Source organism: Aquarana catesbeiana, linkage group LG04, assembly GCF_042186555.1.
Source record: "Aquarana catesbeiana isolate 2022-GZ linkage group LG04, ASM4218655v1, whole genome shotgun sequence".
Lineage (NCBI taxonomy): Eukaryota > Metazoa > Chordata > Amphibia > Anura > Ranidae > Aquarana > Aquarana catesbeiana.
Genome location: NC_133327.1, coordinates 547,092,983 through 547,111,248, shown reverse-complemented (window position 1 = coordinate 547,111,248; position 18,266 = coordinate 547,092,983). Strand labels below are relative to the sequence as shown.

The window sequence follows — 18,266 nt, the reverse complement described above, 5'->3', positions numbered from 1 at the left end:
CATTTGGTTGGGGATGTGAATGGGGGAAGTACGAGTGCTGCAGAAGTGGTGGGTTCCCAATTAGGATTGGCGAATGCAGCAGGAAGGGCACTATGGGCACGACGGGCCTGTGTTTGTCTTCTTCTTAGTGGCAGCGGGACACTACTTGTGCTTGCCACCTCACCAGCTTGAACTGCACTTATGGGATTCGCCACGTCACCAAGTGTTACTGCAGTGCTGGTTTGACTACGACCGGGGTGTACTAGGCCGCTGGTGCTTGCCAGTTCACCAAAAAAACTGTTAGCGATCGCAGGGATCAGGCCTGACTCTGCGAACGCTGCAGTTATGCGTTAAGCCCGGGTTCACACCTATGCGAATTAGATGCGGCTTACACCGCATCTAATTCGCAGGACATTTTAAAATACATTCATATGAATGCATCTGGTTCACATATGTGCGTTGCATTCGCACTGCGCATTGCACAAAAAACGTGTGCGTTTTTTGGGCATTGCGGTGCGAACTACAAGCCTATTATCTCCTATGGGAACGCATCTGATTCGCAGATGCATTGCGTTCTGAACAAGGAATTTCTACTTCTCCTCACTACATCTCCCCCTCTCCCTCCCCCTCTCCCTGCTCTCTGATACTGAGCAAAAACGCAATGAATTCTTTGAACAGGAGATTTTTATCTCCCCAGTGAAACCTGAGCTTCAATTCGCACCGCACAAGTGTGAAACAGGGCTTAGTGTTTTATAAGTGACAGTGATCAATCGATACTGCGCTTGGGTGGGCTGGGCCGGGCGGAGGGGCAAAACGCAGGTGCTAGCAGGTATCGGGGCTGATCCCGCTAACACTGCGTTTTTGGGAACCCTAAACTGCTAGGGACGCTAGTATAGATCTGATCGGATCAGATATTGATCCGTTCAGATACTATACCACTAAGGGAGGCGTATGCTGCGTGCATGGGTGTTAGCGGTACTGGCGCTAATCTGACTCTGCCTGGGGTGACGCATATCACCGCCGGGCGATCAGGGGGCTAAACCTTTATACGGTAATAAACGGCGGGTGCCCTGACACTATAAAAAATAAACTAACTAACTAGCGTCACCCGTAACGATTATACGGTGATCAGTGGTGAAAGGGTTAACTAGGGGGCAATCAAGGGGTTAAAACATTTATTAGATAGTATATGGGGGTCCCTGTCGCTATAAAACGCTGACAGCGAACCTAAATATTTACCTCCCTAACTAGCGTCACCAGTGACACTAATACAGCGATCAGAAAAATGATCGCTTAGCGACACTGGCGACGGGGGTGATCAAGGGGTTAAAACTTTATTAGGGGGGGTTAGTGGGGTACCCTAGACCTAAAAGGGGGCTAACAGTAACTGTCCTACCACACTAATGCCTCGTTTCCACTGAGCGGATCGGTTCGGTATGGTACGCTATTTTGGGTGTTTTCATTATGAAAGTGGCCCATACAACCGAACCGTTCTATTCAGGGTCCTGCTTCAGATGTGGGGCCATAGAAAATTGAACGGTTCGGTTAGGGCGGAGCTACGATACATTCCACTGATTGGCTGACAGAAAACCCTCTGCTGTGCTATGCTGAGGCATTTTTTCTAAACCCTGTATGGCCTTTGTGGTCCCACTTGCAGTGGAAACGCTCACCAGAATAGACCGGACCATTCTAGGCCATTCAAACTGTACTGACCCAAACCGATCCGCTCAGTGGAAACAAGGAATAACTGTCACAAACTGACACCATGCAGTAATCAGAAAAAAAAAAAAAAAAAACTGCTTGGTGTCAGTGTGACGGGGGGGGGGGGTGTTTTGTGTGACTGGCATGTTCTACTGTGTGTGTAGTGTGTTTTCACTCACATTGCAGTCTTCTCTCCTCGGCGCCGGAACGGAAAATACCGAGCCGAGGACAGATGACATCATTTCCTTTGCTGCTGTTTAGCATACAGCAGCATAGGAATGATCTGATTGGCCGGCGGTGATCGCGAGGGGGGGCCACAAACGGATGGTCTCCCCCTCAACGCCGATCGCCGCTGGACAAAAGGGGACCGCCTCGGGCACCGCCCGCGGGAGGCAGATCACGTACATATACGTGATTCTGCCTGCCCGTGCCACCTTGCCAATGTACATCGGCATGAGGCGGTCCTTAAGTGGTTAAAGAGTAACTGTACTTTTGCTGAGAAGAAAAAAAAAATTCCCTCTAGGTCATCAATGTTCATTGCAAGGATTTTAACAAACTTTGTTGGAAAGTTCTACCTCTTGCTACTGTGAAGGAATATCTCGTTGTTAGATCGTATTTTGTGCATGACTGGTTTGAATGGGAGTGAAATTTTCTATAGCGATCAAGTTTCAAGGTCTGCATTCCTTTAGAATTATTCAACCCCTTTAGAAAAATCTCATCAAACCTGAAATTTTTGTTGCAGAGGATGCCTAAAAACTAACCTGTATATTAGTGAGGACTTCTGGGAAAATTAGTGAGCCAATCACATACAGTGGATACAAAAAGTCTACACACCCCTGTTATATTATTAAATAATTTCAGAACTTTTGTCCACCTTTAATATAAACTGCACAACTTGCTTTGTTGAACAAAACAAACTGAAATCTTTTAGGTGCAAGTAAAAACTAAACGAATATGGTTACATAAAGTGTGCACACCCTTAAACTAATACTTTATTGAAGCACCTTTTGATTTTATTACAGCACTCATTCTTTTTTGGGTATGAGTCTATCAGCATGGCACATCTTGATTTGGCAATATTTGCCCACTCTTTGCAAAAACACTCCAAATCTGTCAGACTGCCAGGGCATCTCCTGTGCACAGCCCTCTTCAGATCACCCCACAGATTTAAAATCGGATTCAGGTCTGGGCTCTGATGATGATGCTTCCACCATCATGATTCTTGGAGGGCATGGTGTTCTTTTGGTGATGTGCAGTGTTTGTGCCAAACCTCTTTTGAAATCATGGACAAAAAATTCAAACTTGGTTTCATCTGGCCGTAACACATTTTCCCACGTGCTTTTGGGAAACTTCAGATGTGCGTTTTTGCAAAATTTAGCCGAGCTTGGATGTTTTTCTTCATAAGAAAAGACTTCCGTCTTGCCACTCTACCCTATAGCTCAGACATATGAAGATTATGGGAGATAGTTGTCACATGTACCACGCAGCCAGTACTTGCCAGATATTCCTGCAGCTCCTTTAATGTTGCTGTAGGCCTCTTGGCAGCCTCCCTGACAAGTTTTCTTCTCATCTTTTCAATTTTGGAGGCACGTCCAGTTCTTGGTAATGTCACTGTTGTGTCATATTTTCTCCATTTGATGACTATCTTCACCATGTTCCATGGAATATCTAATGCCTTGGAAATTCTTTTATACCCTTCTCATATGACGTCCTGGGGTTTAGGTGGTTGTACCAAGATGAAGCCTGCAGCTACAGGAATCATCCCAGTGTCAAAATTTGCAGCCAGCAAAGCTCTTTTATGTAGGAATGATTTGAATGGCTATACAGCCACTTGATCACTTCTACAGGTAGCAGAAGGGGGCGCCCCCCATAAGCTCTCCCATCTGATTGGGGAGCCCAGGACAGCTCCAAATGGTAGCATCCTCTGAAGTGATCAGAGTGAGAAGAACAGAAGAACCGGAAGCCACAAGGATTTCATCACCTGTTACCAGCCAGTAAAGCAGCTGATCAGACCGATCCGTGTCAGATCGGCTGCATTGGAGGCCAGAGGAGAGATCTGGGGTCCAACAGACCCCAGAGCTCTCCATAAAGAGGACCTATCATGGCCCATGCTATCAAAGTGTAACAGAAATGTTCTATCCTGCCGAGCATGGATGCTAAGATGACCAAGAGATTGGGTGTCTTTTCAATACCGCTTGCAAATCACTACCCTGTCAGAATTGGTGTTCCAGTAATGCTTTACAAAAAGATGTGCCTAGACACACTATGCATCTCATTAACAGCCACCAATAAGTTCCCCATAGAAGTATCTGCCATTACCTGGATGAAAGTGGAGCAGGGGGCAGGACCTGTGCCAGAAGGGCATAGTGATCAAATGTGCCTCCAGGAGGAGGTAGCCGCAGGTGATATTGGGCATAAACGTTACCCAGGAACAGAGAGCTGAGATGCTAAAACGATGCCCTACACATTTGGGCCTAAGAAACTCCAGCAACTGCTGCATGCTCTGGAAGCACTGGAGGGCCCTGATGTATACTCGGCAGACATCTGGGAAAAAGCGGACATTTTTAGCATTCCCTTTGGCACAAAAGTTGGGGTACCACCTGTTCTATATTCTCCATAAATACAGGTTCTTGCTATGGATTGTAATGCTTTACTATCCTTGTATATGACCTCTTTCAGGTGGAGCGGAGTCAGTCAAGCAGATTCGCCTGCTTGGCGTGGGATCTCTCCGCTGATCCCCGCTGAGCAGGCGGATGACAGGTCCGTGTCCGCTCCGCTATGCAGAGTGGACACAGACACAGCCCCCCTCTTCTTTATGGGGCGGTCGGAAACGGTCTGCCTGTCCACTTCGATCCGATTGTCATCCGATTCACCAGACAGATGGGGAACGTATCCCCACCCATCTGTTTTTAGTGGACTGAATCGGATGCCCACGGTTGTGTTAGCAGACACATGTCCACTGACATTTGCCGCTCTACAGAGAGCAATGGGTGGTCCTGTTGGACAGGCGGGCCCAATCTATCTGCTGGTGTGAAAGGGGCTTAACCCCTGCCCTTAGAAGTGGCAACATTTGTTGCCAGGTTCCTCCCTGTGGACCGGCAAGGTACTAGTTAGTCTGTGATGATTTGGGGAGCCATGTCATCTGTTGGTGTTGGTCGACTGTGTTTTATCAAGTCCAAAGTCAGTGCAGCCCTCTACCAGATAATTCTAGAGTACTTCATGCCTCCCTCTGCTGACTAGCTTTATGGAGATGCCGATTTCATTTTCCAGCAGGACTTGACACCTGCCCACACTGCCAAAAGTACCAATACCTGGTTTAATGATCATGGTATCACTGTGCTTGATAGGTCAGGCAAGTTTGCTGACCAAAACCCCATAGAGAATCTGCAGGGTATTGTGAAGAGGAAGATGAGACAACAGACCCAACAATGCAGACAAGCTGAAGACCGCTATCAAAGAAACCTGGGCTTCCATAACACTTCAGCAGTGCCACAGGCTGATCGCCTCCCTGTCACGTCACATTGATGCAGTAATTTATGCAAAAGGAGCACCAACCAAGTATTGAGTGTATACTATACTGTACATGGACATACTTTTCAGTAAGCCAATATTTATGTATTAAAAATCCTTTTTTTTTATTTGTCTTATGTAATATTCTAATTTTCTGAAATACTGAATTTTGGGTTTTCACCAACTGTAAGCCATAATCAATATTAAAATCAAGAAATACTTGAAATATATCACTCTGTATGTAATGAATCTACAGTATATAATATGAGTGTCCCTTTTTGAATTGAATTACTGAAATAAACTTTTTGATGATATTCAAATTTTATGAGATGCACCTGTACAATGGTTTGTCTAAATATGTGCAGAAGTGCTTCCCAGTCTTCATAGCTGCTGCTTCTGGATTGCTCAGTACACTTCTCTGAACTTCTGGTCACACAAAGTCACATGACCACCCTCATCGAGACTATGGGGTGATTTACTAAAGCTGGAGAGTGCAAAATCTGGTGCAGCTGTGCATGATAGCCAGTCAGCTTCCAGGTTTTATTGTCAAAGCCTAATTGAACAACATGAAGTTAGAAGCTGATTGGTTTCCATGCACAGCTGTACCAGATTTTGCACTCTCCAGTTTTAATAAATCAACCCCTTTATATCTATTCAACCCTACCTCAGGAGCTGCTGTCAATCTATAAAACTGGAGGAGGAGGAGCAGGGGCGTGGCGTGGCGTGGCTTGCTCTTTTAGGTTTTAAGGCTGCCTGATCGTGCGCATAGTGCCTAACGTCCAGCTGTACTTCCCTGCTGTGAGAGCACATGAAAAAGTAGCTACAATGGGGCTCCAAAGGACCCTGCAAGGCAGCATAGCCACCGGAAAACAGAATATACTGTCGGCTGACTTTTGACAAGCAGAGCAAAGACAAATAACAGGTAAAGAGCACACATAAAACATGGTTAGGGCTGAGGTCAGTTTTATTTACCTAAGGGCTTACACACTGCAACAGATGTGTTCTGTTGTATGTTGTGCTGGGGATGTCTAACGCAGTGTTACAAAGCATCCCAATTTCATTTTATTGCAGCTTGCCAATCAGATGTGGTAGCTGCATTAGTTTTCGCTCTGTTTTCATCTGGTGATCTGACCAATAACACACCTCCTGTATTAGTGAGACATAACTCTGGCTGAAGGAGCACAGGGGGGCATCTTTGGACAGCAGCACTGTCGGTCTGGGAGGAGCAGAGTATTAGAAATACTAGCAGATTTACATACATTAACAAACTAAAGCTGAACTCCAGCCAACACTTTATAAGCAGTTATAGCAAACAGTTTTGTTTTCCTTTTAGGATAAAAGGTTTTACATAAATAAAAGCTGATCGTTGTAAACACCCGTGCCAGCGTTAAAGTGGTTGTTAACCCACTTTCACAAAGTTCACACAATTTGTTCTGTCTCTTAATTCAGTGTCCCGTCTGCGTTTTAATAAATGCCTCTTTTACCGTATTTCATGGCGGCTCCTGGCACTCATGTGACCGGCCGGCTCTCTCCTCTGCCTGGCTGACATATGCAGTGGGCAGGGCCGAGATTTCTCCCCTCCCACCACCACCAATGTCAGCAGGACATGAGGAAGAGGGGAGAGTGAGCTGGCTGGTCACAGGATCGCCGGGAGCCTCCGTGAAATATGGTAAAGGAGGCTTTTATTTAAAAAAAAAACAAAAAAAAAAAAAAACAAAAAAAAAAAAAACACAGGACAGGGGGGCACTGCATTAAGAGACAGAGTGGACAGTATAAAGATATATTTGTTATTCCAGCAGCAGGAGGGGGAAGAGCGGGCACTGTCACTAGCTGACAGGAAGGGAGGGAGGGAGGGAGGAGGACATGGGAGCAGAGAGCAGGCTGTCGATGATGAAGGCATGCAAACTGACCACTGGTGTCAGGCTCAGCAGCCATGATACACCGTGGTCAGTTTACAGGGGGGGCAGAAACTGTCAGGATCAGCCAGGTATTTCAGGTGATAGAGAGGGCCAAATTACACAGCACAAGTACTGTGCTGTATAACATGCTTTAAAGGAGAAGTCCAGCCTGAGCTTTTTAGGCTGGGCTTCTCCTATGGGTCACAGGAGTGCAATTCTTTTGGACTCCTGTGACCCGTTTTCAGTGAAGAGCTGTCTGAAGTCTGCTCTCCGTTGACATCACTGCAATAAGTCAAGGCAGCGCGTCATCCCAACTTCGGAAGTCTGGATCTGCCAGCTGCCTTGACTGATGGCAGTCTCAGCGAGCCGCTTAGACAGCTGCTCCCCGCCCCTCCACAGCTCAGCGCTCCAATGAGCGTGGAGGAGCAGAGAGGAGAGTTGCGGACTGAAAGTCAGCAGCTCTGCGCTCGGGGAGGGGAGAGAACAGTCATCAGCGGTGTTCGATCGCTCGGTTCTCAGTGCAGCGAGGCCTGGGGATAGCTGCAGCATCAGTCTGATGCTGCGTCCACCTAGGTAGGTATGAATCTCAAAAAAATAAAAATAAATAAAAATCCCATAGTTCTCTTTTAAAAGGGGCAGGATCCATTTTTTAATGTATTTATTTATTTTTTTGGGTTAGCAAACCATTTAAATGGTTAGTCCCGTCTCTGTAACTGATATATTCTGCAAGAGAGCTTACTGGCTGGATCACCAAATGAAAATAGAAGAAAGAAAATCTAAAAAAGAAAAACAAATGCAAACATCCCATCTATGAATTGGTAAGCTGCAATATAAGAAATATTCGCTTTTGAGTTCAAAGCAGAACTATTTTCACCTTGGCTCCAGCAATGCGATATCCCAGAGCCCCCCCCCCCCCGTCAGCAGCTGACATCTTCGAGTGGCAATTCATGACTAAGACTATTTTTGAAATTTGGTGTTTACAAGTTAAAATCCATATTTTTTGCTAGAAAATTACTTAGAACCCCCAAACATTTTATAATAAAAAAAATATATATATATATATATATATATATATATATATATATATATATATATATATATATATATATATATATATATATATATATATACATACATACATACATACATACATACATACATACATACATACATACATACAACACGCACTTTTTTCCCCTTAAAATCAGGGGAAAATTGTGGGTGCGTGTTATACGCCAATCCCCGCTAATTGTGACATTCACATAGCGAGTAGTTTTAAATATGGCGCCGCGGAGTTCGGAGGGACTCGGCGGAGCTGAACGAGCGCCGCCGAAATCACAGAGCCGAGATACACATAGTCGAGTGTATTCGGCTCTTTCCGGCGCCGCTCACAGTCACGCCCAGTCCCGCCATTGGACCTGTGTTATGTCCATCATAGGGCAGGACTGGGCGGGACTGTGAGCAGCGCCGGAAAGAGCCGAATACACTCGACTATGTGTATCCCGGCGGCGTTCGTTCAGTTCCGCCGGCGCCGAGTCCCTCCGAACTCCACGGCGCCATATTTAAAACTACATGCAGCTATGTGTATGGCGGCGGTAGGCATGGACACTGGGGGCAAGGCTGCGCTGACAAGGCCGCACTGGGGCAAAGCTGCACTGGACACTGGGTCAAGGCTGCAGATGGACACAGATGAGGCTGCATTGATGGGCATTTTAAAGTAAGTTTCTTTTCCTTAAACTTCCCTCCTAAAAGTTTTTTTCCTTAAAATTCTCTCCTACACTTGGGGTGCGTGTTATACGCCAATAAATACGCTATATATATTTTTTTAGCAGAGAATCTAGAGAATAAAATGGAGATTGTTGCATTATTTTATATCACACGGTATTTGTGCAGCGGTGTTTTAAACACAAATTTTTGGAAAAGGTACACTTTCATGAATTTTAAAAAATCCAAACAGTAAAGTTACCCCAATTTTTTTGTATAATGTGAAAGATGATGTTACGCTGAGTAAATAGATACCAAACATGTCACCCTTTATAATTGCACGCACTCGTGGAATGGCAACAAACTATGGTAGCTATGAATTTCCATAGGCGACGCTTTAAATTTTTTTTACGGTTACCAGGTTAGAGTTACAGAGGAGGTCTAGGGCTAGAATTATTGCTCTCGCTTTGACGATCGCGGCAATACCTCACATGTGTGATTTGAACACCGTTTACATATGCGGGCGCGACTTCCGTATGCGTTTCTTCGCTGCGCGAGCTCGCGGGTACGCTTTAAATACATTTTTATTTTTTTTTATTTTTATACTTATAAATTGGGTTTAAAAAAAAAGTTTTTTGTTTTACTTTTATTGCTGTCACAAGGAATGTAAACATCCCTTGTGACAGTAATAGGTGGTGACAGGTACTCTTTATGGAGGGATCGGGGGTCTAAAAGACCCCCGATCCCTCCTCTGCACTTCAAAATATTCAGATCACCGAAAACGGCGATTCTGAACACTGTATATTTTTTTTAATTCGGCGCCATTGGCAGCCGAGTAAATGGGAAGTGACGTCATGACGTCGCTTCCGCGTTTACAATTAGAAGGCTGGAACTAAGCCATTGATGGCTTAGTTCCAGCCTGCCCCCAGCGGCAGCCGATTGGACACCAGGCCTCCCGATCGCACGGGAGGCCCAGTAAGATCGCACGGGAGGGGGATGTCCTCTCCCGCTCCTCCGGTATAACAGCCGAGGGGCTTTTAGCTGCATCGGTTGTTATATACAGATAGCTGATCGCCGGCTCGAAACAACGGTACCGGGATGATGCCTGCAGCTGCGGGCATCATCCCGGTATAACCCCCGAAAGCCGAGTACGCATATGTGCATACGGTCAGCGGGAAGGGGTTAACAGATTGCTGTACACAGCCCACACTAAAGTGGGAGACAGACATGTCCAAATCTAGTGATAAATGAGAACTTCTGACACCTTTGGATAAGCCCTGAAGTGTGCAACAGGAGCAATCAGAAGGCCAACACCTGCAGGGTTTAATGCAATCCTTGCATGGAGGTTATGCTCAGGAGACTGTCAATTGACTGTTGCAGTATCCATAATCTAGGTTTCTAGTCCTGCCTAGGGGTGGGTTATTGCCCAAATCCCAGTACAAAAAAAGTCCTGATTAAACTACAACAGACCCCACTAGCTGTGGCTTAATTGCTGAAAAAAAAAGTGTAATTGATGGTAAACAGAAAGCAGACCCAGGAGCCCTGCACACGCACAAACGTGACTTAAGTGTAGGAAGGAGTTAATGGGTTGCAGCTTCTGCTGATCTCTGAGATCGCCAGCCCCAGCTCTGCAGATTGTAGGTGTTAGGGCCTCTGCCTCCAACTGACCACAATGGTGGAAAGGAACACAAAGCACATTCACCCTGTGTTTGTTGGAGGTATGCAAACATCCACAGCAACCAGTACCCAAAGAGGACATCCTCCTAAGGGTAACCACCTTGTGGCCATCTACCAAAATTAAAGCAGGTGTCATGGTGGATCCAGAGTACATGGTGTAGCTTTGCAAATTAGATGAAGTCTGCAGTAATACTCCTGGGAAGTTCGAAGTCCACCTACTGCTTCCCTAAATGCGCTCCCTCCCTGGTTTCATCTGTTGATGATGGCACCAGGGAATACTGACAAAACCACCCTATAGCTGTCCATTCAGGGGGACCTGCAGCATAGCAGGCTGCATATTGTGTTAGCTTACCAACATAGTTCACCTGCCTCTGCAGACGTGTGCCCCTCCCCCCATCTGGAGGTAGTCAGGGACTCTGGATGTCCCTGCTCCAGCCATGCAGTACTCCCTTCAAAATATTTGGGGAAGCCAGCAGCCATGACCCATCCATATTAATCAGCAGTAAGGATGAGCTCCGGCGTGTTCGCATGCTGCACGTGCCGAGCCCGCCAGGAAGTCGGCAATGCGCTGCACTAATCACAGGCAGTGAGACATTTCCCGATCTCTGCAGCCACACATCAGGAAATGTCTCACTGCTTGTGATTAGCGCTGTGCATTGTCGACTTCCTGGCGGGCTCGGCACGTGCAGCATGTGAACACGCCAGAGCTCATCCTTAATCAGCAGCAAACATCAGGATTTCAGCCAGCAACAGAGGATATGGTGTTTGACCGAATGTGAGTAAGGGAGGGCTCCCCTTGAGCCTTAGGCCCCTTTCACACTGGGGCGGTGGGGGCGTCGGTGGTAAAACAGCGCTATTTTTAGCGCTGTTTTACCGTCGTTTTTGCGGCTGTATTCGGGCGCTAGCGGTGCGGTTTTAACCCCCGCTGGCGGCCGAAAAAGGGTTAAATCCGCTCGTACAGCGCGGCTATAGCCGCGGTATTACCGCGCTGTCCCATTGATTTCAATGGGCAGGAGCGGTGAATACACCGCTCCTTCACCGCTCCAAAGAAGCGGTTGGCAGGACTTTTTTACCGTCCTGCCAGCGCACCGCTTCAGTGTGAAAGCTCTCAGGCTTTCACACTGAACAAACAGCGGAGGCTGTTTAGGGGTGGTTTGCAGGCGGTATTTTTAGCGCAATACCGCCTGCAAACCGCCTTAGCGCCCACGAGGATAGCTGCTTCTCCTCCGGCGGAGAAGGAGCCTTTGGGAAAAATCAAGAAAAAAAGTTTGTAATTTCTTTTTCCAATGCTCTTTGGAAATCCCTTAATCTGGACTCCATTTCAAAGAGCATTGCAGCACTGGAGCTGGTATCCAGGCAGTAGATAACCTGTACTTGCAGGCTGTGCATCTGTCCCTTAGGTGGTTCCCTTTTGCTTTCATCCTCTGTCCTAGAGGGAGAGGACAAAAGGCGGAATGAACCTTTTACAAAGAGACAAGGTGCAGACGATCACCCTATGACCATCCACTTAAGGCGACCCAAATGAAGCCCCACCACTAGTAGGTAAAAAAAAAAAAAAAAAAAAAAAAAAAAAAAAAAAAAAAAAGGGAGAAAGAAGATATACACACACACACAGCCAGACTCCCCAGACCAGCCCTGTCGGTCTGTGGATAGTACAGACTATCATCTCAAAACCCCTGGTGCCCCCTTCACCAGGGAGCAAGAAAAGAAGAACCCCCCCATTTGCCTCTTTCTTACCTTATGGCCAGAGTCTGCAGGTATCCCAGACCTGCTTACAGTCTTCTCCCTGGTGACTTACAAGCGCAGGACAAAATGGCTTCCACCATCTTTTCTGTAGCCCTGAAAGGTCGAGCAGTGAGGATCCCGGTCTGGTGCTGTGGTGCCTCCTATTGAACAGTGCATGTAGCTTGTAGCCCCGACCACCAGTTCGGTGTTTGCTACCAATAACATGGCTGCCAAGCCACTTTCTCTGCTCTGCTTTCAAGGTAGGAGCGCAGACCACTACGCTATTGAGCTGAGCACCACACTTCAGGACACCATAAGTCCGCACTGTCCCCCGGAAGACTCACCTGAGTCAAAATCCCACACTGCCAGTGTACCTGAATCTACAGGGATGCTGCCGACCAGACTCCTGTGGAGAGAGGGAATCCCCAGGAGTAAAAATTTAAGACTCTTTTTCCATGGCAGCTCGTGAAAGCTAGAGCTACCTGCCTCCCCAGGTTCACTGCCCCTGTTCTGGAATGCTGTGGCCGGGAGGCCCTTGCCACCTAGCATGAAAGCCAGAGAAAAATAACAAATTTCATCAGCGTTCCTGTCTGGCCATAGGAAACACAAATACTGAGGGACTACTGCCTGTAGGCTGTCTTTTATAATGTGGATCATGTGTTTCCTGTGCTAGGTGGGAGGAGCTTATCTCTCTGTAAGCCGTCTTGGAAGATGACTTGGGTAAACACAGTTTTCTATGCTTCAGTTATGAATGAACACAGTGAGCGATCAGTACCTAATCGCTCACTGTGTTCATTCAGGAAAGGAAGGGGCCAGTCAATAGGACATATTTACCCCCCCCCCCTTTGCTCTCCATTCTGAAACATCAACCTGTGCAGTGTTGCCAACCTACCAGATTGAAATTTACTGTTACAGCCAAGTTACAAAATTACAGTTTTAAGTGCAAATGTCAGTATTTAGGCTACAAACAAGTACAATATGCAATTAACAATGTGATTCAAAAAAGAACTCCATTTTCCACACACACAGCAATATTTTTTACTGGCAACCTTTTCCTGTCACTGGCATTTACTGGCAGGAGAAAAGTGCCCATTTTTTACTGGCTGCCAGTAAAAGTACTGACGTTGGCAACACGGCACTGTGTGCCCTTAGGAGCTGCCGACAGGAGAGGAGGGAAGCTGGTAGCACTGCCAGGGAGGGAAAGGGGGGGCACACAGGGGGCCCAGACAGCAGGGAGGTGGGGGCGCAGATACCAATTCCCCTGCAGCACAGCCAAGGAGAGAAAAAGGAGAAGCTGGCAGCACTGCATGGAAGGTGGGCATAAAGGGGGCACAGATACCGATCCCCATTCAGCGCAGCCAAGGGGAGAAAAAGAAGAAGCTGGCAGCACTACATGGAAGGGGGGCACACAGAGGGCCCCGGACAGCTGGGAGGTGGGGGCGCAGATACCGATTCCCCCTGCAGTGCAACCAAGGGGAGAAAAAGGAGAAGCTGGCAGCACTGCATGAAAGGGGGGGATGTAGCGTCACATATGGTGACCCATCACATTTGGCTACGGAAGTGACGTTCCTCTGAGAAATTTCGCACTGCGCATGTGTAACTTGCCGATATGCGTTGCAAAAGCTCACGGAAGTGACGTTACAGACAAGCTCTTCTTCTGTATAATTATTGATTGTAAGACACCACTTTGCAACAGGGCCCCTCTCAGGCTTGCTTAGCTTGCCACGCTTCAGGCACGGCCTCGCTTCGCTCAGCATAATTATAATCTAACTCTATGTCCACTTGGATGGTGGGGCTGGCACCTGGACTTAAGGGTGGAGCCACATAACTGTTGTAAAAGTGTTGGAACGCATATGGCGGCATCGTGCATGCGCACTCCAGCAGGTAGCCAAATGTGATGGGTCGCCATATGTGACACTACACCGGCACACAGGGGGTCCCCGGACAGCAGTGAGGTGGGGGCGCAGATACCGATCTCCCTGCAGCGCAGCCAAGGGGAGAAAAAGGAGAAGCTGGCAGCACTGCAGGGAGAGGCACAAGAGTCAGCAATAAGGCAGTACAGCCGCTCCCTCCTGCTCAGCGGGTACCTGGGCCGCCCCCTTTTAAACTTTTGGGGCCTGATACAGGAGGGCCGGCTGTCTTCCCTTATCAGCGGCTCTACAGGTGGGGACCTTTAATGTTAAAGAGACAGAGCATGTCACTTCTGCAATAAAAATCCTTCCTGATCACCCAGTTATATTTGTTAGCATAGAGGTCCACTTTAATTCTGCTTGAAGAGTCACTAATGAAGCCTCCATTCATCTCCAATCACTGCGGTGTGCTGAGATCACATGCAGGGACTTCCACTGAGTATAAACACACACATGTCACACACACCTGGCACATGTATGGTGTGAAGGGCACACAGAAAACAATACCTTGCACTGATCTATGTAGACTGATGGACATGATGTGAACAAGACCTAAGAGGGTTCCATGGCATTTTATGTCTAAGCCAGAAGTCATTGTGTGCACACTGTGAGCCAGGTTAGTGACAGTGTGCAGGGAGACACCAGAAGGTCAGAATGAGGAGCTGTCCTTTAACCCCATACTACTAACCATGAGGGAGCTACATGAATCTCTGCCATACCTTCCTCCTTCATATACACATTCTGTATTCCAGTCCCAGTGACGTCATCTCACAGGCTTCCACTACCGACAGACAGTGGGCGGGATTAACCGGGAGCCCCACGTGTGTTCATGTGCCTGTACTGCCAGACTACATCTCCCAGCAGTCCTCTGCTTCACGTAATGTATGGGCGGGGCACTCTGTAGCACGCAGTGTATGGGCGTGTTGTTGGGTGGGGCAAGGAGCAATGTAGGCGGATGAAGGGGACGTGACAGGCGTAAAGGAATGTGGACTGTCAGCGATACAGCATCGTACCGAGCAAGCACCATTAATGCAATGCAGTTCAGGAACACCGTGTAGAATGAAAGACAAACAATAATCCGAAGCGCAGTTTGTGCACGCTGCGCATGTGTGCTTTTTGCCAGAGGTTCTGGTCACATGACTCAGACCAGGCTCATACAAGGGCTCTGGTTGGTTGTCGCCTACAGCAGAGACTTGCTTAGTGTGTGTATGGTATACCTCAGTATGTATCATGAGAGGATTTATCAAACTGGGAGCAGCCAGAGTGCGGGGCAGCTGTTCTTGTCAACCAATCAGCTTTTTCATTTACAAAACCTAAAGTATAACTAAAGGCAAAACTTTTTTTTTTTTGGCTAGAGTGAAGAGGTATTAAAACTCCTGTCAGGTTTTTATTGCCGTCCCCGTTAGGGAGTCTCACCCTCTCTATTTGTCCTGTTTACCATTATCATTGAATGTCAAAGTAAAAGAAAATCCAAATTTTGGGTTGTCCCCAGAATAGGAATAGAGAGGAAAACTTCCAGTGGGGACACTGATTATGGTGACACACTGGGATTCCCTTAAAGCAGAGCTCCGTCTGTAAAAAAAAAAAAAAAAAATTAACCCAGCAGCTACAAATAGTGTTGCTGATGACATTTAATATAAGGACATGCCGACAGGTGTCGGCATCTTCACTAAGGGAAACAGGAAGTGAGGCCTTGCAGCTTCAGAGTCTGTTTCCTAGTTCGGTTTCTGAATGGTCTCAGCGTCTTCTGGGACCTGTGTGTCTCCCAGAAGGCTGGAAGGGGGGCTGGACATTTTGTAGATCGTCGTGCAGTGATCTTACCCAGGAGGGGAAGCGGGTACCTGGTTTTGACAGGTTTCCACTCCCCCCTAGGGTTGCCACCTCATCCCTTTAAACCCGAACACAAATGAATTACACAGGTTCTGAGGTTAATTTAATTTAGATAAGGCACCAAGTGCGTATAATTACCATCTTATTCAGACACAGAACCTGTGTAATCATAATGTGTTCGATTTTAAAGGGATAAGGTGGCAATCCTACTCCCCCCCCCCCCCCCCCCCCCCACCCAAAAAAAAGTGCCAAATGTGGCAGTGGAGGGGAGGGTGCGAACAAGTGGAGCTTTCCCTTTTTTGGTGGAGCTCTGCTTTCATTTTCATGGATTTCCTCTTACTTCCTGTTTGGCTATGGGACAGGAAGTGAAGGGAAATCTCCCTAATGGCACACAGATGGTAAAAAAAAAAAAAACTAATAGGGTTACAACCCTCCCTTAGGCCCCTTTCATACAGGGCGGACTCTGATTAGATCAGCGGGGGATCTGTCCTCTGAGCAGATGGATGACAGATCCATGTCCTCTCTTTTTATTCACAGCAGACACAGACAGCCACTCTGCTCTATGGGTGTAAACACACGCCGCTGTCCTCCTACATTTGACTGCCCTCCAATCCCCTTACATTTTTTTGGTTTTATCGGACCGGAGGTAGGCGGGTGTAAACAGACTTGTGTGTCGGTCAATGGAGGGTAAAGTCAGGTCTGCCTGAAAAAGGAATAGGTGGACCTGATTGGACCCGTTGTGTGAAAAGAGCCTACTCTATCCAAAATGGAAAAAAAAGTTTTGCTTTTAGTTCTATTTTAACCACTTCAGCATACCTCCCAACTTTCAGAGATGGGAATGAGGTACACCTATCAGCAAAAGTATGCAGCAATTTAGAAATCAGATGAAAGGTTTAGCTCTGTAAAACACTTTTTTATAGATAAAAAGTGCATTTTTTATACATCTATATAGATCAGACCAAAATGAGGCACAAATGAGGAAGAATGAGGGACAGAGGGACATTGCTCCAAATCAGGGACAGTTGGGAGCTATGCTTCAGTACCAGGCACTTTCAACCCCCTCCTGCCCAGACCAATTTTCAGTTTTCAGCGCTCTCACACTTTGAGTGACAATTACTCAGTCATGCAGCACTGTACCCAAATTAATTTTTTATAATTTTGTTCACACAAATAGAGCTTTCTTTTGGTGGTATTTATTCACCACTGGGGTTTTTATTTTTTGCAATATAAGCCTAAGAAAAAATGAAAATTTTGAAAAAACAACAAGATTTTCTACTTTCGTTTTTAAAAGAAATCCAATAAAATGTAATTTCCTCATAAATGTAGGCCAGAATGTATTCTGCTATATGTCTTTGGTAAAGAAAAATCCTGATAAGTGTATGCTAATTGGTTTGTGTGAAAGTTATAGTGTCTACAAGCTATGCTATGTATCACTAAATAGTTGATCAATCCTGATGTACTGACAGCCCATCTCATTTCTTGAGGCCCTAAAATGTCAGGACAGTACAAATACCCCTCAGATTACTCCTTTTTGTAAATATTACAGTAAAAGGTATTTAGTAAGAGGCATGGCGAGTTTTTTTTTTGAACTGGAAATGTTTTGCCCACAATTGTTTGGAAAATTAAGAATTTCTTTCTTTTTTTTTTCCCCACAAAATTGTCATATTAACCACGTCAGCCCTGGAAGAATTTACCCCCTTCCTGACCAGGGCACTTTTTCCGATTCGGCTCTGCGTGGATTTAACTGATAAATGCGCGGTCGTACGACGTGGGCTCCCAAACAAAATTGACGTCCTTTTTTTTCCCACAAATAGAGCTTTCTTTTGGTGGTATTTGATCACCTCTGCGTTTTTTATTTTTTGCGCTATAAACCAAAAAAAGCGTCAATTTTGAAAAAAACGCATTATTTTTTACTTTTTGCTATAATAAATATCCCCCCCCAAAAATGTAAAAAACATTTTTTTTCCTCAGTTTAGGCCGATACATATTCTTCTACATATTTTTGGTAAAAAAAAAATCACAATAAGCGTTTATTGATTGGTTTGTGCAAAAGTTATAGGTCTACAAAATAGGAGATAGTTTTATGGCATTTTTATTGATAATTTTTTTTTTTTATTAGTAATTAGGGATGAGCTTCGCGTTCGATCGTTCGCCGAATTGCGAACGTTATTCGTGTGGCGCGTCACGGCCCATAATTCACTGCGGCATCGCAGTGCATTGCTGGCTGATGATTGGCCAAGCATGCACTATGACCCGCATGCTTGGCCAATCACAGCGCCGTCAGTAGAGAGCTGTAATTGGCCAAAGCCAGGGTGGCTTTGGCCAATTATGG

At 46.3% G+C, this 18,266-nt stretch overlaps 1 protein-coding gene across 2 annotated transcripts in view; it reads right to left on the bottom strand.

Moving 5' to 3' along the window:
• The window catches only part of TFB1M (transcription factor B1, mitochondrial), a 117,444-nt gene extending 102,429 nt beyond the window's left edge, over positions 1-15,015 (bottom strand). Inside the window, exon 1 of one of the 2 annotated variants that reach the window (XM_073627921.1) lies at positions 14,793-15,015. The gene's annotated coding sequence lies outside the window, so the exon portion shown is untranslated. The remainder of the gene's footprint in view (positions 1-14,792) is intronic. The other variant, XM_073627920.1, reaches the window with a different exon arrangement.
• Positions 15,016-18,266: the final 3,251 nt, after the last annotated feature.